Below are 25272 nucleotides of genomic sequence, written 5' to 3' on the forward strand. Positions count from 1 at the left end.
ACGTCGTCGTCAAAAAGAGCATTCCTGTTACCACGGCCGTTCACGGCCGCCAACACCGCTCCCTCGGAGCACATGATAACACGTCCGTTTACTACGGTGCCCGGAAGTGGCATGCTCGGCCACGCTACCACTGTTCCCCTGCCGAGTGATGGTCGCGTGCGCTTTTTGCCGAAGAGCGCACGTAAAAAAAGGAACACAACATGGTAGCGGTGGGATTCGAACCCACGCCTCCGAGGAGACTGGCGCCTAAAACCAGCGCCTTCGACCGCTCGGCCACGCTACCCTTTTTTTTTCTTTATTGCCGGTCTTTGGCACACACAGAAATATATAAATTCACAGAGAATAACAAAACAGAATCACAATCACAATATTCGTTAAAAACGACCGCTCAACTTGTGCGGACGCGTATACGCTAAAATTGTCTCATCGTCAGTAATAATTCCACCCATGGCAACCATTCTGGGATACATTCCAGCAACTTTTGTTCCTCCCACAAAGTCCCTTATGCAATCCTTAAAATACTGGCGAGCCGCTCTTGCATCGAGATCAGCGTGCCTTACTGCCATTCTGCATTTCCAAATGCTATGCAGGGCCATAAGCATTATCATATCGAATAGGGTGCCGTCATCACTTTCTATTGGCAAGTAGCGAATGCCATATGCATCGAGGGGGAATTCTTTTTTGATTGTGCGCTGGAGCACATCCCAAAGAAAAACAGCATCCCAACAATCCAGGAATACATGCTCAATTGTCTCCTCCTTTCTGCATATTATACAATGGGTGCCCCAGGGAACAAAAAAACCGCTTTCAGCCATCCATGATTTGACAGTGAGCGTGCCTGTGTGTAACTTAAAAAAGAAAGTCTTAACACCTGACGGTATTAGCATCGCCTTAACGCGCTTTAGAACATTGTGTCCATGGCTTGCACCGTAAAGGGATCGATATAGAGGCATGGGTAGAACCACATCACAAAGGTCCTTGTACAATTTTTTCCGATTGACTTCACTCAAGTATTCTAGTGAAAACCGCGCTGACAAAAACCTACAAGAAACCACAACTTCACGAAGAAAACCATGAACACCACCGGGCAAAATGCCGGTTGAGACAACCATGTTGGGCAAGTGTCTCCCCAGGCGAAGTTGACATACAGTGTATAGGAACGGGTTTTTTACGTCCCTGAAGAAAGAAAATCGATTGGCTACCTGTCTCAAAAACAAATGTGACAAACCAAGTCCTCCATTTCGAACTCGAAGAAATAAATTGGCTCGACTTGATCTTTCCCAAGACGATGCCCACACGAACACAGCGAACACACGGTGAATTTTCTGAATGTTTACCCTTGAGCAGTGCAACACTTGGAGGATATACCAAAGTTTGCTCACTAAAAATATGTTACAAATTGTAGCTCTGGAAAACATAGACCAATTCCAGCCATTCCACTTGTTTACTTTGTCCCGCAGGTTATCGACTTCACTCCTCCAGTACGATTCACTGTCTTTGTAGCACTGGAGGGGAGCTCCCAAGTATTTAACCGGAGTCGTTACGAAACTCATGTTGGCAAAGTTGTCCGGGGCCTCCGGCCAGTCCCCGTGCCAGAATCCCAGGCACTTGCCCCAGTTTACTGCGCTGCCACTCACAGCACAAAAACGTTTAACACATTTGACAGCCTGTGTTATACTGTCGGAATCTGTGCAAAACACGGCAATATCGTCCGCATAAGCCAACAGCCGTACTTCAACCTCATGCAATTTAAACCCGCGGACACAGTCATTCTCTATGACACTCAAACAAAACCACTCTATATATAAACAAAACAACAGTGGCGAGAGAGGGTAACCGTGACGTACCGAACGCTTGACTTGGATGCGCTCCCCCACCGCCTTGTTGACAATTAGCCGCGTTGAGCAGTCCCGGTACGCCATGGCAACCCCCTCTCTAATTATTTTACCCAAATTCACATGATCGAGAATACACAAAAGAACTTCATGGGGCACCCTGTCGAACGCTTTCTCAAGATCAATTTGGAGCATTGCCACTCGTGCACCCATTGCGTCGCAACATTCGAGAATACTCCGTGCTACGTGTATATTAGAGAAGATTGTCCGGCCTTTAATGTCACACGTTTGGTGAGGCCCCACGAACTCCTTAATGACTGTCTGCAACCTCTTTGCTAAACTTTTCATCATTATCTTATAATCACCATTAGTGAGGCATAATGGGCGGTAAGAAGTTACTCTGCGCAATACAACGAGGTCTTCTGATTTCGGTATAAGAACAGTGTGTGAAGATGAAAAGGACGGCGGTAATACCTTGAGCTCGAATGCCTCGTTGTATACATCGGCTAATACGGGCGAGATCGCTCCTTTCAAAAATTTATAGAAGGCTGAGGTCATACCATCAGGGCCCGGGGACTTCCCCGGATGCATACTTTCAATAGCAATTTTCACTTCCTCTTGTGAAATAGGTTCCTCCAATATTTCATTCGTGTTGTCGTGTAGTTTTGGCATCAACGTTAAAAAGTCCTTCTTAAAACGGTCAATGTCAACTGAACAGTCGGCGAATAAAGCTCTGCAGTGCTCAAAGAAAGCGCGCTCAATATCTTCTGCTGCGTCGCTGACTTCCCCACCGTGTTCAATTTCCGCTATCTGAGCACCGTCAAAAAGAGCCCAACGCTCTTTTTGACGGTGCTTCTCCCATTATCAGCCTTTCAGCCCTTGCCTTTACCATAGCACCGCGGTATCTTTCGATATCGAACTGTTCTATTTTACGCTTCAGTGCGCGAATATCATCTATGAACACGCCGGGCATCCTACATTCTTCACTGGTCAATTTTTCCAGGCTCCTGCGCATCTGTTTTTCTTCAATTCTTTTTTCTCTGCATATCGCACTCGCGCGCTCTATTGCTTTCATTTTGACCGCCTGCTTGAAGTTCTCCCATTTTTCTCTGTGTGACATGTTACTCACAACTTTCATTTCTTCAGCTTGCTTCATTACGTCCGCCATAAACATTTCCTCGCTTAGTAATTTCGATTTAAATTTCCATAGTTGCCACAGGAAGCCCTTCTTACTTTCTTTCGCGCTTGCTACTAAAAAGCTAACCAAGCAGTGATCACTAAATGAAATGGCGCTCACTTGGTACTCCTTGCAAAAGGGTATCAAATCAAGGCTTACATATGCTCTATCTAGGCGAGCGTGGCTGGCTGCCTGAAAGTGGGTGCACTGTGTAGTCCTCCCACTACCAAGACATTCAGCCACGTCCTCCAAGCCATCGTCCCTTAATATCTCGTTTAGGACAACGGTGCTTGCGTCCTTGTACGGTCGCGGGATAGTTTTATCGCGGGCTGAAAGAACGCAGTTGGCAAGTATACCCGGTGTAATGGCAAGCCTATTACACCGGGTATACTGTTTTAGCCGTTCGAAAAATCTGCGTCTTTCATCAGCAACAGTCGGCGCATACAAACAAATTACACGCCACTCCAATGAAGAAAACAAAAAAATCACATACAATAAGCCGACCGGACGGACATGACGTAACGGCTTCTATTCTGGCTCCAAGACTCTGCCGGACGAACAACACACAGCCGGAAGAAGTTCCCACAGCATGGCTCACTAGAGCACAGTATCGCGCTAAGAATTGGCGCACCATGCCCCCGGTATCCTCGTGGCCCTCGACTTTCGTTTTCTGCACAGCTAAAATGTCCAGGTCAAAGTCGCGTACTAGTCGGTAGAGTTGATTCTGTTTCCTGCGTCAGGCAAGCCCACGCACGTTTAAAGTTGCCACACGAATCGACTTATCCATTAGCATCATTGTGAGGCGTTGAAGAACCCGGGGGCATGACGCTTACCTCACAACTGCGCTTTGCTCCTGAATGCCTTGCCACGGTACAGTCCTCACAGCGGCAAAGGCGGCGTTTCCGCCGTCTTGCGCTCCGTCAACGTGTTCGGCCGTGGCCGAAAGGGAGGACGCCGCACGGGAGTCGTTTTCGCAGGGTGCTCGTCCGTTGCGCCAGCACTAGTTCCCTTCTCGTTTTCGCCGGCGTCGTGGGGCCGCTTCCCAGCCGCACTGGCACTGTCACTCTCAATACCGGTCATCGGCTCTGGCTCGGAGGGGGTCTCTACGGCTCCGCCGGACGAAGTGTTGCCGGTGCTACTTGCATCACCCTTTTCAGTCCGCCCTTCTACGGCTTCATTTGGAAGCCCGGCTTCGGGCTTGCCTGGCGCTTCACGGCGGGCGTCCTGTTGAGTGCTCTGCGAACCATCTTGGGTAGCCGAGTTTCGGCTCACTCCTGCTGTTTCCTCCGAGTCTGCCTCATCCATGAGGTGATCCGATGCGTCGTTTGCCTGGACTGGTACGGCCACGTTGGCGTATGTCCTTGCGCAATCCGCGTCATCGTGGCCGAAGCGGCGACAACGATTGCAGCGCGGCACCTTGCAGTCGCGACGTATGTGTCCGGTGCTCTTGCAGCGCAGACACAGCGGAGCGCGGCCCGGGACAACAACGAGAGTCAACTCTCCGGCAATCTTGAGCTGATGTGGGATGTCATCGACTTTGACGTCGGTATGCAATTTTAGTCCCACTGAGCGTGTCGTCGAGCCCTTTTCAGTGACGCCTTGTGCTCTCCACTTCTCTCGCGTCACTTCCAACACTTTCCCGTAGGGTGACAGGGCCACACGTACGTCTTCGTCGGTCACGCCGTGCAGCAACCAATGCAACTTTAAGCGAACCTCGCGGTTATTTGGATCAATGAGCAAACGTGGGCGATCCTTTACCTTCACGTCGACGGCGGAGAGCAATTTCTGAACAGCTTCAGCACTCGTCATTGTCACAGCCCACACGTAGTTCAACTGATACGCCCCCAACGCCAAAACGTCGGGGAGCGCACCAAGTTTGGCCAAAGTGTCCCGGTAGTCTTCGACACGGTAGGGCCAGGCTCTGGGATCGCCGTCCATGAAAACGGTGTTCGCGACGATGCGTCCGGATGGCAGATTTGGCAGAATAACCTGATAATCATCAGCACTAGACGCAAACAAACCTGTTACCGCGGCCTGTTTGGGCCGCCAGAACCGCTCCGTGGGAGCCAACCATCTCGCGACCATTTCATCGAAAGCCGGAAGTGGAATGATGCTCGGCCACGCTAACACTGTTCTCCTGCCGAGTGACGGTCGCGTGCGCTTTTTGCCCAAGAGCGCACTTAAAAAAAGTGACACAATATGGCAGCGGTGGGATTCGAACCCACGCCTCCGAGGATACTGGTGCCTAAAACCAACGCCTTAGACCGCTCGGTCACGCTACCACTGTTCTCCTGCCGAGTGACGGTCGCGTGCGCTTTTTGCCGAAGAGCGCACGTAAAAAAAGGGACGCAATATGGCAGCGGTGGGATTCGAACCCACGCCTCCGAGGAGACTGGTGCCTTAAACCAGCGCCATAGACCGCTCCGCCACGCTACCTTTCTTTTTTTTTTCTTTATTGCCGGTCTTCGACGTGCACAGATAACATATATACACTTTACAATGACAAAAGCAACGACCTTCCTGGGTAATTGCAAGTAGGTAAAAACACTTGATCGCCACTAGTTCATCCAATACATGTATCCATTCGGGTTGTTCTTTTCTCGCTCGATAAGCTTCACGCAGTTACAGCATGCTTTCCATACAATGATCTTTCACAGGACGAATAACTAGCCTCTCATGGCGCACATCCATTCGTATCTTCCAGACGCTGTGTAAACAAAGTGCCATAAACATATCACATGGGTTATCTGCGTTTTCAGTTGGCAAGAAGCGGATGCCGTACGGTGTAATCGGTAATTCTTTCAACGTTCGTTGTAGGATGTCCCATAAGAACACTGCATCTGAACAATCAAGAAACATATGCTCAATGGTTTCCGGTTGCCTGCATCTCAGGCAGTTCATGGACCACGGTACAAAGATTCCCCTTTCCCTCAGCCATGGCTTCACTGGAAGCGTTCCAGTGTGTAATTGAAAGAAAAACGTTTTTGCGGATGACCGTACCGGCATCCGCTTCACTCCTTTGAGCACATTTCTTCCACTGGATTCAGGGAAGTACATTGAACGATAAACAAGCACTGGCAATGATACATCAAGTAAATCTTTGTACAGTCTTTTCCGCTTAACAGATGCAAGGTAATCCATTGAAAAGCGCGCATGTAAGAATTGAAAAGACAGCACGACTTCTCTCAGGAAGCCTCTGAGCCTAGGTCCTATTGTGTTATTTGACGACACAACAAATTGAGGTAGCGCGTTAGGCAAACGCGTTTGAAGGACTGTGCACAAAAACGGATCTTTTTGATCACTTAGAAACAAAAATCTGGACACGACTTGTCTTAAAAAAAGATGAGCTAACCCTAGGCCCCCACTTTTCACCGTCCTGAACAAATTAGTGCGACTGGTACGCTCCCAGACAGAACCCCAAATAATGATGGCAAACTGCCTGTGTATTCTTTGTATGCTGACTCTTGATGCGCATAGTGCCAGCACATACCAAATTTTGGCCACTAAGAATACATTACACACCATTGCTCGGGTGAACATTGACAGATCTCGTCCACCGAACTTCGCCGTTTTTGCCTTCATTTCTTCCACCTCTCCTTGCCAATAATCTTTTGTGTCCTGGTGGTGTTGTAGAGGTACCCCTAAGTACTTGGTCGGCAAATTTGTCCACTGTATTTTTGCAAAAAAATGAAGGTGTGTCCTCCCACTGTCCATACCATATGCCAGCCGACTTGGACCAATAATTATGCTCCCTGTCATTTTACAATATTTTGTCACAACATTCACAGCATTGCTTACACTCTGCGTGTCGTCACAAAAAACAGTGACGTCATCCGCGTATGCGAGCACTTTTACTTCACTGTAACCCACCCTTAAACCTCTGATGTTGCTATCATCTAATATCTTTAGACACAATGGCTCGAGATATAGGGCAAACAGTTAGGCGATAAACCACATCCCTGTCTCGCGGAAGATCTGACTTGAATGCATGGGCTGAGTGTTCTGTTTACTATCACTTTTGTGGAGATGTCTGCATAGCACATTCTAATCCCTTCTGTTAAGATTGACCCCACGTTCACATGCTCCAAAACATCGAAAAGAATAGCGTGCGTCACCCTATCGAATGCTTTTTCTAAGTCCAATTGTAGCATGGCCACCCTACCAGAAAAGTCATCACAATGCTCAAGTACTGTTCTTGCTACGTGTATATTAGTGGTAATTGACCTGCCCTTGATGCCACATGTTTGATGTGGCCCTATCAACCGTGTTATTATACTTTGTAACCTTCTGCCCTAAAGTTTTGTGTATGCTTTATAGTCTGTATTCGTTAGGCTGATTGGACGATAGGCTCGCACAGATAGGAGAGATGTGGAATCGGTAGATTTTGGTATCAGTACAATGTGGCTCTCGCGAAACGATGGCGGCAGTAACTGGTTTTCATATGCTTCTGTGATTACGTGATAAAGGGCTGTAGCAATTTCTGTTTTGAAAAATTTATAGATTGCCCCACTCAATTCGTCAGGTCCTGGCGTTTTGCCAGGGCTCAAGTCATCTATAGCTTCCTCTATTTCTTTGATGCTAATTGGCATTTCTAATCTTTTTCGGTCTTCCTCTTCCAGTCCGGGCAAAAGGTGTAAGAATTCGCAATCAAACCTTGTTCACATTGCGGTTCCTGTCCTAAAAGTTGGTCGTAATATTCTACAAAGGCGTGCTGGACGGTTTCTTTGTCCCGTACTACTACATTTTGGTATGTTATCGCATTTATCTCTTTTCTCGCGGCATAACTCTTGTCATCAGAAAGCGAGCGCTTTGTAGGTTGTTCCCCACACCATAAACGTTCTGCGCGTGCGCGTATAATTGCACCACGATATTTTTCCTTATCGACAAGTTCCAACTGTGCTTTCGTTTGTGTTAGTTCTTTTGCGAAACATCCCGGATGGTTGCTCTCCATGCTTAAATAAAAGTTGAGCTCACTTTGTAATCCCATTTCTTTTCTTTTTTTCCTGGTGATGTAAAACACTGGATCTTTCTATCGCTGTTAACTTCGTTTCTTGCTTAAAAAACTCCCACTTTTCTGTATAATCTTTTTGACCACCGGATAACAGCTCTTTGAGGCTATCTTGAATTTTTTTTACAAAGGTTTCGTGCTGCAGCAGTTTTTCATTGAATTTCCGTAGTCCCCAGTTGAAACTTGACGGCTTTTTTGGACCAAGTGAAAAAAGGACCAAACTGCGGTCGCTAAAATAAACATGGCTGATTTCATTATCACTGCACAATGGTATCGCTTCCGCAGAAACGTAGACACGATCCAGTCTTCCGTGGCTGTCCCCTTGAAAATGAGTGAACTGAGGTGCATCATTATTGGCCAAAACGGCGCCTACATCCTCTAAATTATATTCTTCCACCAGTGCTGCTAAATGTAGCGCACTTACATCGAGACCAGGCTGCTTACGGGCTCTGTCTTCCACTTTGCAGACACAGTTGAAGTCTCCCATGATGACTATGGTTCTCTCACACTTCAAGTGACATTCCACGCTTTCAAAAAACGCCCTGCGCTCGGCTGTTCTATTCGGCGCGTAAATGCAGATAACACGCCACTTCAGAGTACAAAACAAAAAATCACACATTGTAATGCGCCCGCTATCATCTCTAAATACATTTTCAACAGATATCCCAATATTATTCCGGAGAAAGAGCGCACAGCCCCCAGCCCTTCCAACAGAATGGGAAACACACACATAATATCTAGTCATGAAAGGTTGCACTAGGCGGTCCGTCCCTTCCTCAGTTTCAATCTTTCTTTCCTGAACCGCAATAATGTCGAGATTCTTTGCGATGAGCACGCGGTTAAGCTGACATTGCTTCCTCCTTGCCGTAAGACCCCGCACGTTAATCGTGCCTACGCGTAAGGGTGTTTCGGCGTAGCTCCATTTCTAGATGAAAGAGATCACAATCTATGCACTGCTATTCTCGGCTACGAAAGGTCACTCACATTGCCTTCACGTGTCTGCAGTCAGCTTGCACGCTTGACTGGCATTCCATCCACAGCTCCGAAGTAGCAGCATTGTCTCTACCCACCCCCCACTGAAACGGGCACAAACACACGCAAGTACGACGTAGTAAGTCGGATGTGTCCCCGACACCTTTCTGTCCGGCGGTATGTTTGGCGCCGGTCGAAAGGTAGGCCTCCGGACAGTTGCTGTCTTCACAGGTGGCTCGTTCGCGGTTGGGGTGCTCGACTGTTGGTCCCCGCCGGCACTTTCTTCCTGCGTTCTCTTAGCCGCTGCCGCAGCTTTGCTGCTTTCCGTAGTGTCCATGACGCATTCCTCATCCTGGGAAGTTGTTACGGAGGGTTTCTTGCCTGCACTTGCGTCGTTGTTTGTTTCAGCATCTTTAGCAGGTGTAGGCGCACCTGATGTCAATATGGCTTCACTCGCACCCTGCTTTGGATCGTGTTTCGCCGTTGTTACCGCCGGGTCGTTTTTCGAAGGCGGTGTAAAAGATGGTCCAGATGCATTGACAATTTCCTCCGCGTCAACTTCGTCCATAAGGTGCTCCTTGACAATTTCCTCACTTTTCGGTGGCCCTGCTACGTTTGCGTACGTGCGCACGCACTTACTTTCTTCGTGGCCGAACCGTCGACACACAGAACAACGCGGCACGCGGCACTCACGCCTGATGAGCCCCGTACGGTTGCATCGAAGGCACAGGGGGGCACGACCTGGCACGACCACTAGCGCCATTATGCCTGATATTCGTAGCTGATGCGGTAGGTCATCAATTGTTAAGCCAGGTTTTAGCTTGAGGGCCACCGTACGCATTGACGACCCCTTGTCCGTGATGCCTTGTACTCGCTAGCGTTCTTTCTGGATGTCGGAGACTTTCCCGTACGGAGCAAACGCCGCATGTACGTCATCGTCGTGCACATTGTGCAGTAACCAGTGCAGCTTTAGCCGCACGTCCCGGTTATGCGGATCCGCCACCAAACAGCGTCGTTCCTTGACTTGAACTTCTGCATACTTCAGCATCTTCTTCGTCGCCTCTGCACTCTCGAACGTCACAGCCCAGACGTGGTTCATTTGAAAAGCCCCCAAGGCGACCACCTCAGGGAGCAATTCCAGATGAGCCAACGTGTCGCGAAAATCTTCGACACGAAAAGGCCTCGCTTTCACATCTCCGTGAAGAAAAACAGTGTTTAAAACACACAAACCTGTTGGCACAGGCGGCAAAACAACGTGGTAATCCTGTTCAACGGTCGCAGGCATCGTGTTTCGCGGCTTGGCATAGCCGCAAACAACGCCCCTACGGAGCGCGACATTCAACGTCCGTACCGAACGGTAGCCGGAAATAGAATGATCGGCCACGCTACCACTGTTCTCCTGCCGAGTGACGGTCGCGTGCGTTTTTTGCCGAAGAGCGCACGTAAAAAAAGTGACACAATATGGCAGCGGTGGGATTCGAACCCACGCCTCCGAGGAGACTGGTGCCTGAAACCAGCGCCTTAGACCGCTCGGCCACACTACCACTGTTCTCCTGCCGAGTGACCGTCGCGTGCGCTTTTTGCTGAAGAGCGCACGTAAAAAAAAATTGACACAATATGGCAGCGGTGGGATTCGAACCCATGCCTCCGAGGAGACTGGTGCCTGAAACCAGCGCCTTAGACCGCTCGGCCACACTACCACTGTTCTCCTGCCGAGTGACCGTCGCGTGCGCTTTTTGCTGAAGAGCGCACGTAAAAAATAATTGACACAATATGGCAGCGGTGGGATTCGAACCCACGCCTCCGAGGAGACTGGTGCCTGAAACCAGCGCCTTAGACCGCTCGGCCACACTACCTTTTTTTTTATTGCCGGTCTTTGACAATGTACAATGCACACAGTATAGAAACAGACATCACAGAAAGAACACCTACAGAACATACTGAAAAACATGAAAGCCATCAGCCCAACATGGACTGGCGTTGTCAAACTAAAATTCTTTTAAAGCTGTCAGAGGTTCTATCCTTGACAGCCAATCGGGTACAATATCTTGCATTTTCTTAATTTCAATGAAACGAGACATGCTTTCTCGAAAATAAATACGAGCAGGCCTAGCATCTGGGTCGCAATGGTACCCAGCCATTCGTGCCCGCCATAAACAGTGGAGGCCATTGAGCATAATTAGGTCGTATGGAACCCCGTCCTCATTCTCAATCGGTAAGTACCTGATCCCATGCGGATTCAACGGAAACTCCTTCTTGATTGTCCGTTTTAGGACGTCCCAGAAGTACACCCCTTCCCAGCAATGCAGAAACACATGATCTACAGTTTCAGGTTGCTTGCAAATCAAGCAGTGTGGGCCCCATGGAACAAGGAAGCCGCGTTCTTCCATGAATGTCTTCACTGACAGTGTTCCTGTGTGTAGCCTAAAAAAGAATGTTTTTGCCCCAGTAGGCACCTCCATTCTTTTCACCCGTTTAAGGACATCCTGTCCTGGTCCTCCACTGTATAACGCTCTGTACAATGGCACTGGAAAAATAATATCGCATACATCTTTATATAACGTCTTTCTTTTCACGGCAGATAAATAATCGAAAGAAAAACGCACAGAAAGAAAGCGCACACTGTCGACTACCTCTTTAAGAGAGCCGCGAATCGTTCCTGGCATACTATTGGTACTAACAATGAGCGCCGGCAGCGCAGCTCTTAATCTGAGCTGTAATACCGTACGCAGAAAAGGATCACGCACATCTCGAAAAAACAAAAATCTATTGACAAGCTGTCGTACAAAAAGATGCGCCAAGCCCAGGCCACCTTCCTTCACCCGCCTGAACAGATTTGTTCGGCTACATCTTTCCCAGCTAGATTCCCAGATAAAAACGGCGAACACTCTGTGCAACTTTTGTACGTTTACCCTTGAACAAAATAACGTCTGCATGACGTACCACAACTTTGTAATGAAAAACATATTGCATACAGTTGCCCTTGCAAAAATGGACAGGTTGATGCCTTTCCACCTGTCTGCTTTTTCTCTTGTTTCTTTTATTTGGTTTGTCCAGTAATCCTCGCTCTGTTTGTAGCTGTCCAAGGGAACGCCGAGATACTTGGTAGGGGTTTTCACCCAGCTCACATTCGCAAAATTGTCCGGGGCCGAGGACCACTCTCCGTGCCACAATCCGAGGGACTTACCCCAGTTCACTTTACTGCCCGTCACATCACAAAACTGTTTCACAACGCATATTGTTTCCGTTACACTTTCTCTGTTTGTACAACAGACGGCGATATCATCTGCATATGCCAGGAGCTTGACTTCTGTGGCTGCCAAGCTATAACCTCGTATTTGATCATTCTCAGTTATCGCCAAACACATCGTTTCAATGTAAACTGCAAACAAAAGAGGACTGAGGGGGCAGCCTTGACGCACAGAACGCATGACGTTAATGGGGGCCCCCAATGATTTATTCACAATTAAGCGTGTTGTGCAGTTCTGATACGCCAATGCCACTCCCTCAGTGATGATGGCACCTGCATTAACGTGATCCAGAATGGCAAACAAAATATCATGAGACACACAGTCAAAAGCTTTCTCTAGGTCAAGCTGGAGCACTGCGACGCTATCGTAAGTGATGTCACAGCACTCGAGCACGCACCGCATCGTGTGAATATTCGAAAAAATTGACCTCCCTTTGATCCCACACGTTTGGTGGTCTGCGACGATTTCTTTGATGACGCTTTGAAGTCTGGCTGCCAAAACCTTCATGAAAATCTTATAGTCGACATTGGTTAAAGATATCGGCCTATAAGATGTCACGAGCCTAAGTTTCTCCGCTTTGTCACTCTTAGGTATCAAGATGGTATGCGCTTTACTAAAAGAAGGCGGCAAAGCTTTGTTCACATACGCGGCGTTAAACAGGTCTGTTAGCAGGGGCGACAGTTCTTTCTTGAAGGCTTTATAAAAACACGCGCTCAGACCGTCAGGTCCGGGTGATTTGCCATTGTTCAAATCATTTATTGCTTTTTCGACTTCGTGTTCTCTTATATTGCCTTCTAATAGGTCTTTCGTGTCGTCACTTAATCGCGGCATGCGACTGAGAAAGACCCTTTTGAACTCATCTACATTGGCTTCTTGATATGCAAACAATGACTGGTAATACTCTAAAAACGCTCGGCCTATGCTCTTATTATCGTCGACGAGTGTGCCATTTCACGAGATCTTATCGACATGATTACGTCGACCATGAGCTTTTTCAAGTCCAAGCGCCCTTTTGGTGGGCGTCTCCCCCGCTACTAATGCGTTTGCTCTTGCGCGCACAATCGCACCTTGATAGCGTTCTTTGTCCAACTGTTCGATTTTTTCTTTGATGGTTCGCATATCTTGCTTATACGCCCCTGGCTCTTCGCACTTCAGCGCTATCAGCTGATTAAGTATCTTACGTAAGTCTCGTTCTTTCATTTCCCTCTCAAACTTTAAGCAGCTAGATCTTTCTATTGCTTTCATTTTTACCTTCTGTTTGAACCATTCCCATTTCTCTGCTATTGTTTCAATACATTCATCGCTTACTTCCATAACGGCCTCATGAATTGCGTCTACAAATGGCGCGTCTTTTAGAAGTAAGGCATTCATTTTCCATTGGTCCCAGTTAAAAGATTGACTCTTCTTCTTCATTCCTATGGTACACATCACCAAGCAGTGATCGGAGAACGACACAGGTGCAACAGAATAACTGTGGCACTTTGGAATCATGTCCTGTGACATGTACAAGCGGTCTAACCGCGCATGGCTACTGCCTTGAAATCGCGTATACCTCACTTCCCGCTCCCCCTCCAGACACTCACATACATCGTCTAGTTCACTTTCGCTGATCAGCCTAGACAATATATGACTGCTTTTATCGCGGAAACCACCATTATTGCATCTATCCCGAGCACTCAAAACACAGTTGAAATCCCCCAACAAAAGCATGCACTTTTCACTGCTAATATACTGAAAAAGACTCGAAAAAAATAATGCTCGTTCTTCTACCCCATTTGGCGCATATATGCATATAACTCGGAATTCAACTTTACAAAACACAAAATCGCAAATAACAATCCTTCCCGACGGACATGAAAACACACTTTGAACAACCAGGTCTCGTAACTTCTTAACAAACAGGACACATCCAGCGGACGTCCCTACCGCGTGGCTCACGACTGCATAATATCTAGTCGTGAAACGCCGCACCATGCTCCCGGTCTCTTCCTCCCCGTCTACCTTGGTCTCCTGGACAGCTAAAACGTCTATATCGTAGTCAGTGATCAACCGTAGTACTTGACATTGCCTACGGCTAGCCGCCAAGCCTCGCACGTTTAGTGTGGCAATGCTGAGAGACGGGTCAGGTGCCATGCTGTACTAAAGAATGAAGTAGGCCCGGAGCATGGTGCTTACCTCTCACGACTAGCCCTCGGCTAGCCGCCTCCGGAGCCGCCCGGCTTCCCGGCGTTGTTGGTGGTGTGCTGCGCTTTGTCCACTGGCCTTCTCTCGGGCGGAACATTCGGTTTGGGTTTGAAACCCGAACGCCTCCCAAGAGGCGCTTTTGCCGGCGGCCCATCCCCGGTGCTGGATGCTGCGTTATCCTTGTCTCCGGCGTCGTCTCGGGGGCGCTTGAAGGTTGCAGCGAGACTAGCAGCCCGGTCCCCGTCGTTGGCAGCCTCGCTCTGTTCCATTTCTGAATCTTCGTCATCGCTTTCGCCTTCACTCGCACCTTCCTTTCGAAGGACAGCTTCCGTGTCGACCCGTGGCGGCCCAGTCACTTGCTCAGCAGCTTCGTCCACCTTGGCTTCAGCGCCCACCGGCACTGTCACGGTACTTGTTTTCGCTGGCGGCACTTGGTCTCCGGCTCCCTTGGCGGCGTCTTCAGCCTCGGCTGCATCCATCAGATTTTCGGCTGCCGCTTCACTCACTGCTGGGCCTGTCGCTGTAGCGTACGTCTTCACGCAGTCGGCGTCGACGTGCCCAAAACGTCTGCAACGGGAGCAGCGCGGCACCTTACACTCTCGCCGGACGTGCCCAGTGCCCTGGCAACGCAAGCACTGCATAGGCCGACCGGGAACGACCACCAAAGCGAGTTCTCCGCCGACGCGGACCTGATGTGGAAGGTCCTCTACCTTGACGCCGGTCTTCAGCTTGAGGAGCACGGTCCGCGTGGTAGAGGTCTTGTCCCCCATACCTTGGACACGCCACCTCTCCTGGCTTACCTCATCCACGTTGCCGAAAGGCGCAAACGCCACCCGGACGTCATCGTCGGCAACGCCATACAGCAGCCAGTGAAGTCGAAGCTTCACCTGCTGGTCCTGTGGGTCGACGATGACGCACCGTCGTCCTTTCACTTGAAGTTCCTTCAGGGCCACCAGCCGTTTCGTGGTAGTCGCATCCTTAAGGGTCACCGCCCACACGTGATTGATCTGGTACGCCCCTATGCATACCACGCCAGGCAGCAAGCCCGTCGGCAGTAGGGCGTCTCTGAAGTCCTCGACCCTGTATGGTCTCGCACGTACATCCCCGTGTAAAAACACGGTGTTAGTAGCCACTCGTCCTTTAGGCAGTTGCGGCAAAATAAAAGGGTAATCCTTCTCTTCGTCGTTGGTCCTGTTTCCGCGGCCAAAAGTGACCGCTGTCGCTGCCCCGGGAGAGGCCATGATTCACGAACCGTCACGCTCGGTGGCCGGAAGCAGAATGCTCGGCCACACTACCACTGTTCTCCTGCCGAGTGACCGTCGCGTGCGCTTTTTGCTGAAGAGCGCACGTAAAAAAAAATTGACACAATATGGCAGCGGTGGGATTCGAACCCACGCCTCCGAGGAGACTGGTGCCTGAAACCAGCGCCTTAGACCGCTCGGCCACGCTACCACTGTTCTCCTGCCGAGTGACGGTCGCGTGCGCTTTTTGCCGAAAAGCGCACGTAAAAAAAGTGACACAACATGGCAGCGGTGGGATTCGAGCCCACGCCTCCGAGGAGACTGGTGCCTAAAACCAGCGCCTTAGACCGCTCGGCCACGCTACCACTGTTCTACAGCTGAGTGACGGTCGCGTGCGCCTTTGGCCGAAGAGCGCACGTAAAAAAAGCAACACAATCTGGCAGCGGTGGGATTCGAACCCACGCCTCCGAAGAGACTGGTGCCTTAAACCAGCGCCTTAGACCGCTCGGCCACGCTACCACTGTTCTCCAGCTGAGTGACGGTCGCGTGCGCCTTTTGCTGAAGAGCGCACGTAAAAAAAAAAGCAACACAATCTGGCTGCGGTGCGATTCGAACCCACGCCTCCGAAAAGACTGGTGCCTTAAACCAGCGCCTTACACCGCTCGGCCACGCTACCACTGTTCTACAGCTGAGTGACGGTCGCGTGCGCCTTTGGCCGAAGAGCGCACGTAAAAAAAGCAACAAAATCTGGCAGCGGTGGGATTCGAACCCACGCCTCCGAAGAGACTGGTGCCTTAAACCAGCGCCTTAGACCACTCGGCCACGCTTTTTTTTTTCTTTATTGCCTACTTGGCATATAAAACAATCATGTACAGTGCATTGTCACATAAAAGCGCTGTCACGTAACTTTCAGCACGTGAGGGGTTAAAAACGCAATCGCTTCATCAAAGACAGTTCCCCCAAATGGGGGTACCACTCTGGCTTCTCATTTTGAACTTTGTACACTTCTCTCAAGTATTCTACACTTTCGATGAAATTCTCTCGTGCCGATCGAGGATTCAGGTCCTCGTTGCGCACGGCCATCCGCGTCCTCCACACGCTGTGGAGTACGAGTGCCATAAACATATCGTAGGGCACACCCCCTACGTTTTTGACAGGCAGAAAACGGATGCCGTACGGTGTTACGGGCAAGTCTTTCTTCAAGGTCCTCTGAAGAATGTCCCAGAGAAAGACTGCATCACTACAATCCAGAAATATGTGTTAAACTGTCTCCGGCTTTTTGCAGATGATGCAGTCTACAGACCAGGCAACAAATATGCCTTTTTCTCGCAGCCAAGGTTTGGTAGGGAGTGTGCCACTGTGTAGCTTGAAAAAGAAGGTTTTGACTGATGGTCGCACAGGCATCTTTTTGACTCTGCCTAAAACATCGTCTCCGGGACCTCTTGGGTACAGTGATCGGTAAACAGGCAATGGCAACATGGCTTCTATAAGATCCCTGTATAATTTCTTTCGTGTAACTCCAGAGAGATATTCCACCGAAAAGCGTTCTTTTAGGATTTCGAAAGCCCCAACGATCTCGCGCATATAACCCCTTGGTCGTCTTTGTTCGACATGAACCGTTGAAACAATAAATTCTGGCAAATAATTTGACAACCGCACATGTAACACTGTTCTCAAGAAGCAATCGCCTTGATCGCGTAATAAAATAAACCTAGCCACGATCTGCCGCAAGAACAGATGGACCAGGCCAAGTCCCCCACTGCGCACAGAGCGGAACAAATTTGTGCGACTCGTTCTTTCCCATGTAGAAGCCCACACAAATACTGCCATCACTCTGTGTAGCTTTTGAACAGCATTACGTGTCATAGATAACACTTGAAGAACATACTACACTCGCGAAACAATAAATGTGTTGCACACCGTTGCGCGCGTAAACATGGGAAAATCTCGACCTCCCCATTTTTGCATCTTAACGCGTAGGTGCTCCGTTTCATCGTTCCAATATTCTGTTGTGTCCCGGTAGTGTTGGAGCGGTACGCCTAAGTACTTGTCAGGTGTTACCGTCCAAGTGACGTTTTCGTACAATGAGGGCGTTCTTCGCCAGTTTCCATGCCAGATAACTCTAGACATTTATTCCGATTAATTCTACTACCGGTACACTCGCAGAATGCCTTGACATCACTTATTGCCACTGTGACACTTTTTTGATCATTACAAAAGACCGCGATATCATCTGCGTAACCAAGCACTTTGACTTCCGCGGCCATCAAGCGGAAACCACGAACTCGTTCATTCTGAAGCATTTTTTGACAAAGTGGTTCGAAATAGATAGCGAAGAGTAATGCTGACGCGGGACATCCTTGTTTGACACTTGATAAGACCGGAATGCTTTCGCTGAGTTGCTTATTGACTACAATCCTCGTAGTGCATCCTGTGTACGCCATTCGTACCCCTCCAAAACCACAGATCCCACTTTTACGTAGTCGAGAATGCACAGAAGTATCTCGTGAGTCACGCGGTCAAATGCCTTCTCGAGATCTATTTGCAGCATCGCTACCCTACTCTCAAAATCCTCAGAGCATTCCAAAATGTTCCTTGCAATGTGAATATTCGTCGTTATAGATCTTCCTTTGATGCCGCAGGTTTGATGGGGTCCTACTATTTCTTTAATAACAGTTTGAAGTCGCCTGGCCAACACACCCATGAAAAGTTTGTAATCAAGATTTGCTAAGGTTATCGGTCGATATGATGGAACAAACAGTTGTTTTGTGGCATCGTCAGTTTTCGGAATCAACACAATGTGCGACCTTCTGAAGGATGCTGGTAACTCTTTCTTTTCGTAAGCCTCATGTAAAACAGCGCATAAGGCTTCTGCCACAGCGGTTTTTATGTCTCTTATAGAATGCTGCGCTTAGGCCATCTGGACCAGGTGTTTTACCAGGTGTCATTTTTTCAATCGATGTTTCAATTTCTTTGACAGTGAGAGGTGCCTCTAAATTTGCTTTTAGATCGTCACCGAGTTGCGGCATAAGTGTTAAGAATTCATCCCTAAATGTGCCACTGCCCTCTTTCATGCTTCCTAACAATTCGCGATAATGATCCACAAACGCATGTTCAATCATCGATTTATCGCTTGTGACGACGTTTTGATATTATATCGCCTTCATTTCGTTTTTAGTTGCATAGCTCTTTTCGTCTGCCAGTGCACGTTTCGTGGGCATCTCGCCACACCAAAGCCTCTCGGCGCGTGCGCGCACCACAGCTCCCTTATATCTCTCTACGTCTATAGTCTCCAACGTTCGTTTAACGTCTTTAATTTCTTTACTGCGCATGCCCGGTGGCACGCATTCTTGACAGAGTAAAAAATCTAACTGACACTGCAACTGCTTTTCTTCTTTCCTTTGGCTATGTCTTATACAAGATGCCCTTTCGATCGCCCATCAATTTTGACCTTTTCTTTAAAACACTCCCATGCATAAATTAAACTTCCCGAGCTACACTTGAGTAATTTGTCTAATTCAATGTTAACGTTCTCTACAAACGTGTCGTCATCAAGTAGCTTGTCGTTCAACTTCCATAGGTCCCAATTGAATGTCTGCTTTCCTTTTTTATTGATGGTAAACTTAACTAGGCTATGGTCGCTGAAAGAAACATGCATAACACTATAGTCTCGGCACAAGGGAAGTAATGCTGTTGACACGTAGGCTCTGTCAAGCCTCGCCTGACTGTTATGCTGGTAATGTGTGTACTGAGTACTCTGAGACAACACACATCCTACGTCATCCAACTCTCGCTCGTGAACTATTGCATTCAAAAACAAGGCACTACAATCGCGCACCGGCACTTTGCTTGCCCTATCTTCGGGAGTGCAAACACAGTTGAAATCTCCAAGAAAAATAATTGTCCTATCACACGAAAGGTGCACTTCAAGGTTTTCGAAGAACGTTCTGCGCTCTTGCTCTCTATTTGGTGCATAAACACAAACAACCCGCCAACTCGCGCCAGAAAAAGAAAAGTCGCACACAATTAATCGCTCTAAAGTATCATTATGTAAACACTCTACAGCAATACCAATTGAATTCTTCAAAAGAAGTAAGCATCCACCGGATGTACCATGAGAATGGCTGACACATACATTGTAGCGGTCGCGGAAAGGCGAAACCATGCGGTCTGTCTGCTCTTGGGACTCAACTTTCGTTTCCTGCACGGCGGCAATATCAACGTCATTCTCGAGAAACAAGCGGCGCAACTGATACTGCCGCCTCCTAGACCCCAGCCCTCGAATGTTAAGCGTTGCTACGCGTAAGGCTGTTTCTAATTTATAGGGCATGTTGTCGTTATGAGCAGGGCTACCATACGGTCTCTACCTCACGCAAATGCTCACCAGAAAACACGAAAATCGCACGACTTAAATAGGTGAATGTGGGTGTCTCAGCCATTCTCGCGTTTTTCATCGCGGCTCACATACAACACTGACATTTGCCTGTTACGCATTAATGTCCTTCCGGGAACAGTCTCGCCTACCCAGGTGGTGTAGACTGCAGAGGCGGCTTGGCCTCTGCCCGCGGGCCGTTGTCAGCCGCGGTTTGAAAGATGGACGCCTATTCCCTGCTGCCTTCGTCGGTGGTTCCCCACCACCGCCGCTATCGGGAGTACTTGTCTCGTCTCTACCTTCATCCCAAGGGCGCTTGCCGGCCAGGCCACCGGCTGTGCTCTCGCTATGGTCCATGTTGTCCTGTCCGGCGGTAGCGTCCGGCGCCTTGCTGGGAGGTTCAGACGATTCTGGCCTCTCTCAGGCTGTTGCAATCTCTGGTTGTGGCTCCAACGGCTGGTCAGCGGGCTGTTGCCCCGTTGTCGCGTTCGGCCCACTTACTTTGGCCAGGTCTGTCGTCGCTAGTGCTCCGTCGCCCGAACTTGCTGCGTCTTCAGCGTCACGCTCGTCCATGAGCAGCTCGGACGAGTCATCACCACCCACGGGCCCGGTGACGCTGGCATAGGAGAGCGTGCAGTCGTGCTCCTCATGACCGAACCTCCGGCAGCCCCCGCAACGTGGCACACGGCAGTCACGACGAATGTGTCCCTTTCCTCGGCAGCGTAGACAAATGGGCGCTCTTCCCGGCACTACAACAAGGGCTTGCTCGCCGCTTACGTTCACTTGATGAGGCAGGTCATCAATTTTAAGGCCCACCTTCAAAGTGAGGGTCACCAGACGGGTCGTCGAGCCTCTGTCGGTCACGCCGTGTACCCGCCAACGCTCTCTGCTGATTTCAGTCACTTGCCCGTACGCTGCAAGCGCACGTCGCAAATCTTCGTCAAGTACATTGTGAAGCAGCCAATGTACCTTCATCCGCACGTCTTCGTTTGCCGGGTCGATGACGAGGCAGCGGCAGTTTTTGACCTTGATGTCTCCGAGGGCCAGGATCCTTTTCACTATATCCATATTCTTGAACGTCACCGCCCACACATGGCTCATACGATACGCCCCAAAGGCAACAACCTCGGGGAGCAGCATCAGGCGGGCCAGTGTGTCGCGAAAGTCTTCCACTCGATGTGGCCGGGAACGGACGTCCGCATGTAAAAAAACGGCAGGTTTGGCAGTACAACTTCATAATCGTTTTCAACGTCAAAAGACCTGTTACCGCTGTCGAAACGTGCCGATGTAGCCACCCCTGAAGGGCCTGCCATCCTGCGTCCGCTCAGCTCGGCTGCCGGAAGCAGAATCGACCGCTCGGCCACGCTACCACTGTTCTGCAGCTGAGTGACGGTCGCGTGCGCCTTTTGCCGATGAGCGCACGTAAAAAGAGCAACACAATCTGGCTGCGGTGGGATTCGAACCCACGCCTCCGAAGAGACCGCTCGGCCACGCTTTTTTTTTCTTTATTACCATCTTGGTACAAAACACAAAGTAATACACGCACAGCACTTACATCACTTTACAAGCAAAAGATGCGAGCGCTGATCTCCCCTGCTCACACCAAAAGATTAAAAGTGTTTCAGCTGAACAAGGTCGTCCATTATTCGGAGCCACTCTGGTTGTTCTTTTTTTTTTATTGCCTGTTTCTTTTTACAGGGCATAGGAACACAGAAACATGAAAGGTAAAATGAACACGTGGACCGAGCCTTGGTCCGGTGCGTTCACATTAAAATTTCTTCAAGTTACATAATTCATCCAACAGAGGTAACCAGTCAGGAGGCTCTGGTTGCGCTTTGTACAATTCGCGTATGTAATCTATATTCGCGATGAAGTTTTCCCTTACAGGACGTGTGTGAGGGCCTGCATTACGGACCGCCATTCTCGTCTGCCATATGCTGTGTAGTCCTATTAACATAAACATGTCGTATGGGACTCCGTCTTCATTGTCCACGCACAGAAAACGAATGCCGTAACTTGTGATGGGTAGGTCTTTTTTCAATGTGCGCTGAAGGATGTCCCAATGGAAGACGGCGTCCCAGCAGTAAATAAACACGTGTTCCACAGTTTCGGGCTTCTTACACAATAGACAATTCGTCGTCCATGGGAAGTAGAGGCCTTTATCGGCTAACCACTGCTTTACTGGGAGCGTCCCAGAGTGAAGTTCAAAGAAGAAAGTTTTTGCTCCCGGTTTTACGTTCATCCTTATAACTCTTCTTAACACGTCCTGTCCGGGTCCGACATTGAATAAAGATCTGTATCGCGGCGTTGGTAACAAGCATTCAATGAGGTCTTTGTAAAGTCTTTTCCGTTTTACAGAGGACAAGTACTCTAGTGAAAAACGTACTTTGAGAAAATTAAGATTGTACAACTTCACGCAGATACCCTGACACATATTGATACATGTTATTCAACGACACAACAAATTCTGGAACGTGGGAGCACAGTCTTAATTTTATTACACTTCGCAAAAATTCGTTTCTTTGGTCGCGAAGAAAAATAAAGCGAGACACAAGTTGCCTAATAAACAAGTGACACAAACCCAAACCTCCGTTTCGGGCCGATAGGAACAAATTTGAGCGACTTGTTCGCTCCCACGTCGATTTCCATACAAACACAGCAAAAATCCTGTGAAATTTCTGCACATTCACGCGTGACATACAAATGACTTGGCACACATACCATATTTTGGATATCAAAAATAGGTTGCATACAGACGCCCGTGCAAAAATAGAGAGTTCACGCCCTCCCCAGGCGTTTGTTTTTTGTCGGGTTGTTTCTGCTTCGTCTTTCCAGTAGTCGTTGTTGTCACGATAGACCTGAAGTGGTACCCCAAGGTACTTTAGCGGGCGGGTTTCCCATCTTACATTTACGTATACATCAGGTCTCATATCCCAATTACCATACCAAAATGCAGTTGTTTTGTCCCAATTAATCATACTACCTGTCATGGAACAAAATTGTTTGACCATGTGGACAACTTCACATATGCTCTGCCTATCTTGACAGAGTACAGCCACGTCATCGGCATATGCTAGAATCTTTACTTCGGTGTTCTGTAATCTAAATCCATGCACATTTGAATTATGAATAATTGATAAACACAAGGGTTCTAGGTACATGGCAAAAAGTAAGGCTGATGCCGGACATCCTTGTCTGATAGAACTGAGTATCTCAATTTCTTCACTGAGCACCCTGTTAACTACCAGGCGTGTTACGCATCGCGAGTATACCATCTTTAATCCATCAAGAAGCACACTTCCTACTTGCACATGTTCCAACACACTGAACAACACTTCATGGGAAACACGGTCAAAAGCTTTCTGTAGATCTAATTGCATCATTGCGATTCGGTCTCCAAAGTCATCACAAATCTCTAAGACACTTCTTACTATGTGTATATTTGTCGTAATGCTACGACCTCTTATGCCACATGTCTGGTGCGGTCCTAGAATCTTTGAATGACATTCTGAAGTCTCCTGGCCAACACCTTCATGAAAATTTTGTAATCCGTGTTCAATAGGCTAACGGGCCGATACGACGTCACAGACTGGAGTTTGGTGCTATCATCTGTTTTGGGGATTAAAACAGTGTGCGCCTCAGTGAACGAGCGTGGTAGTCTTTTCTTTTTATAACCATCTTCGATAACTTCGAACAGCGCGCGTGCGATCTCTTCTTTAAACATTTTATAGAATTCTGCTCCTATTCCATCTGGACCAGGCGTCTTTCCAGTGCTTAAGTCATCAATAGCTTTTTTAATCTCCTGTACGCTGATAGGAGCCTCCAAACTTTTTTTCGTTTCATCGTCAAACTTGGGCACGAAAGAAAGGAATTCTTCACTAAATCCACTCGCCATCGACAAACGCTTTGCAAGCAATTCGCGATAGTGTTCAACAAATGCTTCCCTTATCTGACTTTTTTCTTTCGTCAATGTGCCATTGTACACTATTTCCTTAACTTCTTTTCTTTCTGCATATTGCTTTTCATCACCTAGTGCCCGTTTTGTAGGTGTCTCGCCCATCCAAGGCTTTTCTGTTCTTGACCCAATAATAGCACCTCTGTATTTCTTTTATCTAAAAATTCGAGCTTGTTTTTTGTATTTTTTATTTACTCGGTGAACGTGCCCGGTTTCGCATTCTCTTCCTTTAAAAGTGCTTGCAGTTGCAACTGCAAATTCTTCTCGCCTTGTTTCTTCTCAAAATTAAGCTTCGTCGTTCGTTCTATAGCACTTAGTTTAAACATTTTGTTTCAAAGTTTCCCACCGTTCTTCCCAGTCATCTTTTTCATCTTCATACATCATCATTAACGCTTCTGTTACTTTTTTAGTAAACGTTTCATCTTTCAGAATGCTATGATTTAACTTCCAAAGGTTCCAGTTGAACTTTGTCGCTTTTTCCTTCTTTCCAAGCGTGAATCTCACCAAACAGTGGTCGCTAAACGACACTGGTGTAACCAAGTATTCATCACAGCACATCACAAGGTCAAGTGGAATGTAGGCTCTATCTAAACGCGCGTGACTTTGACCCTGAAAATGTGTGAACTGGGCCCTGCCATTAGACATGCAGAGGGCTACATCTTCTAGTCCATTCTCTGCAATCAGTTCACTTAAAATCAACGCGCTTTGATCGCGGATATTTACACGCTTGGAGCGGTCCTCCATTGCGCACACACAGTTAAAGTCACCCATAAATATCACATGTCTACTACAATCAAGAAAACCACTAATTTCTTCAAAGAAAGCTTTCCTTTCGTTCTCGCGGTTCGGGGCATACAAGCAAATCACGCGTCATTCAAAATTCAGTAGCGAGAAATCACATACTACGAATCGTCCGCTATCACTGCTTCTTATATTTGTCTCCACAGCACCAATAGATTTTTTTGCGAAAATGGCACACCCTCCCGACAAGCCATTGGAATGTGATACACAAATATTATACGTGGTGCGAAAAGGCAGAACCATTCGATCAGTTTCCTCCTGCCTCTCTACTTTCGTTTCTTGCACGGCAATCACATCTAAATCGTGTTCTGCAAACAGTCTGCTTAATTGGTACTGACGTCTTCTAGCAGCTAACCCGCGCACATTTAGAGTGCCGAAACGAACTGCTCTCTCAAGTCTAATAGCCATTTTTTTGTTAAAAAAAGGATGCGCTCACCAAAACAAGGTGTGCCCCGATTTTCGGGTACACACGTAGT

At 48.3% G+C, this 25272-nt stretch overlaps 9 non-coding genes across 9 annotated transcripts; all 9 read right to left on the reverse strand.

The window, feature by feature from the left end:
* Positions 1–201: 201 nt before the first annotated feature.
* Positions 202–283, reverse strand: Trnal-uag (transfer RNA leucine (anticodon UAG)). Its single transcript has one exon. It is a non-coding gene; the product is annotated as a tRNA-Leu (tRNA).
* A 4929-nt stretch (positions 284–5212) lies between these two features.
* On the reverse strand, positions 5213–5294 carry Trnal-uag (transfer RNA leucine (anticodon UAG)). Its single transcript has one exon. It is a non-coding gene; the product is annotated as a tRNA-Leu (tRNA).
* Positions 5295–5366: 72 nt separating this feature from the next.
* On the reverse strand, positions 5367–5448 carry Trnal-aag (transfer RNA leucine (anticodon AAG)). The gene has a single exon. It is a non-coding gene; the product is annotated as a tRNA-Leu (tRNA).
* Positions 5449–10454: 5006 nt separating this feature from the next.
* Positions 10455–10536, reverse strand: Trnal-cag (transfer RNA leucine (anticodon CAG)). Its single transcript has one exon. It is a non-coding gene; the product is annotated as a tRNA-Leu (tRNA).
* Positions 10537–10610: 74 nt separating this feature from the next.
* Positions 10611–10692, reverse strand: Trnal-cag (transfer RNA leucine (anticodon CAG)). Its single transcript has one exon. It is a non-coding gene; the product is annotated as a tRNA-Leu (tRNA).
* A 74-nt stretch (positions 10693–10766) lies between these two features.
* Positions 10767–10848, reverse strand: Trnal-cag (transfer RNA leucine (anticodon CAG)). The gene has a single exon. It is a non-coding gene; the product is annotated as a tRNA-Leu (tRNA).
* Positions 10849–15797: 4949 nt separating this feature from the next.
* Trnal-cag (transfer RNA leucine (anticodon CAG)) lies at positions 15798–15879 on the reverse strand. The gene has a single exon. It is a non-coding gene; the product is annotated as a tRNA-Leu (tRNA).
* A 72-nt stretch (positions 15880–15951) lies between these two features.
* On the reverse strand, positions 15952–16033 carry Trnal-uag (transfer RNA leucine (anticodon UAG)). Its single transcript has one exon. It is a non-coding gene; the product is annotated as a tRNA-Leu (tRNA).
* Positions 16034–16105: 72 nt separating this feature from the next.
* On the reverse strand, positions 16106–16187 carry Trnal-aag (transfer RNA leucine (anticodon AAG)). The gene has a single exon. It is a non-coding gene; the product is annotated as a tRNA-Leu (tRNA).
* Between the last annotated feature and the right edge of the window lie 9085 nt (positions 16188–25272).

The sequence above is a fragment of the Dermacentor silvarum genome, chromosome 4 (assembly GCF_013339745.2).
Source record: "Dermacentor silvarum isolate Dsil-2018 chromosome 4, BIME_Dsil_1.4, whole genome shotgun sequence".
Classification (NCBI taxonomy): Eukaryota; Metazoa; Arthropoda; class Arachnida; order Ixodida; family Ixodidae; genus Dermacentor; species Dermacentor silvarum.